Source organism: Rhipicephalus sanguineus, chromosome 2 (assembly GCF_013339695.2).
Source record: "Rhipicephalus sanguineus isolate Rsan-2018 chromosome 2, BIME_Rsan_1.4, whole genome shotgun sequence".
NCBI lineage: Eukaryota > Metazoa > Arthropoda > Arachnida > Ixodida > Ixodidae > Rhipicephalus > Rhipicephalus sanguineus.
Window position 1 is genome coordinate 159,095,714 of NC_051177.1, and position 1,354 is coordinate 159,097,067.

Genomic DNA, 1,354 nt, shown 5'->3' on the forward strand with positions numbered 1-1,354 from the left:
CATTATAGTACTTCCTCTTCGTTCTGTACACGACACAGTTCATCGCTCTTTGATCATGCTCCCATGCTCTTATCTTAGGATGGGAGTTTCTGTCGCGTCACAACGCCGTAATTCATTGTGCTCCGGCTGAGGTTGAATTCTGCTCAACCAATGACCCAGCCTCCGTCGAGCCACTTTTCCGCTAAACGTGTCGTCACTGACGACACCTATATACCTCCGTGCTCTTCGGCATTCGTACCAGTCTCGTGCAGCACCATATCCAATGGGACGGTCTTCTTTACGCCATCTCACATCTTCGTTACCCGAAGAGACCTTCCGTTGCCTTGTGCTGCTCTTGACTTTGTCGAAGGTTTCACCACGATGCCCATTTATAATCATCACTCATCACCGCTATCATTGCTTTGTCACGAATGCCTTAGCCACGTCGAGACGGTCAACTCCACATGAATCATTTCCGTCCCCGATGAGGTGTCGTCTACGGCCGTCTGCGAACTGGGTGCCCTCTGCGCGCCTGACCCAGCATCTACAGATATATTTCGACCATTTATTGCCGAATATTTGCCACCTTCGCAGCGATCACAGCTTCTCACCATCCTTCAGCACTACCACCCTTCTTTCGACGTTGCACAAATGTCTCTAGGTCATGCCATAGCACTCGAAAACCACATCGACACTAGTTCTCACTCACCGCTGCGGCATCGTACTTATCGCGTATGCGTTACAGAACGCCGCGTCATTTGCCCACCATGTCGTCGACTTGCTCCGCCAAGCGTCATTCGACCTTCACAGGGCCCATGGACGTCTCCGGTGGTACTCGTCACAAAGGAAGACGGTTCCATCCGCTTCTGTGTTGATTTCTGGCGATTGAACAAGATCATTCTGAAAGATGTCTACCCACTACAGCGCATCGACGAAGCTCTGGACTGTTTACAGGGTGCCGAATTCTTTTTCTTGTTAGATTTGCGGTCAGGCTACTGGCAGGTGCCGATGGCAGAGACCGATCGCGAAAAAACAGCTTTTCGCACGCCAGACGGATTGTATGAATTCACCGTAATTCCTTTCAGACTTTCAAACGCGCCTGCTACGTTCGAAATGATGGACAACGTTCTGCGTGGTCTTAAATGGAAGATCTGCATGTGCTACGTCGATGACATCGTTGGCTTCACGCCTGACTTCGCAACGCACTTGCGTTACCTTCAGCTGCCCTTGGTTGCTTGACTAAGCCCGCTTTGCAATTAATCCTTAAAAAACGTCAATTTCCTAAGCGCCAACTCACCATTCTAGGCCACGTTGTGTACAAGGACGGCATTCTCCCAGATCCCCAGAAATTGCGCGCTGTCGCTGCGTTTCCTAA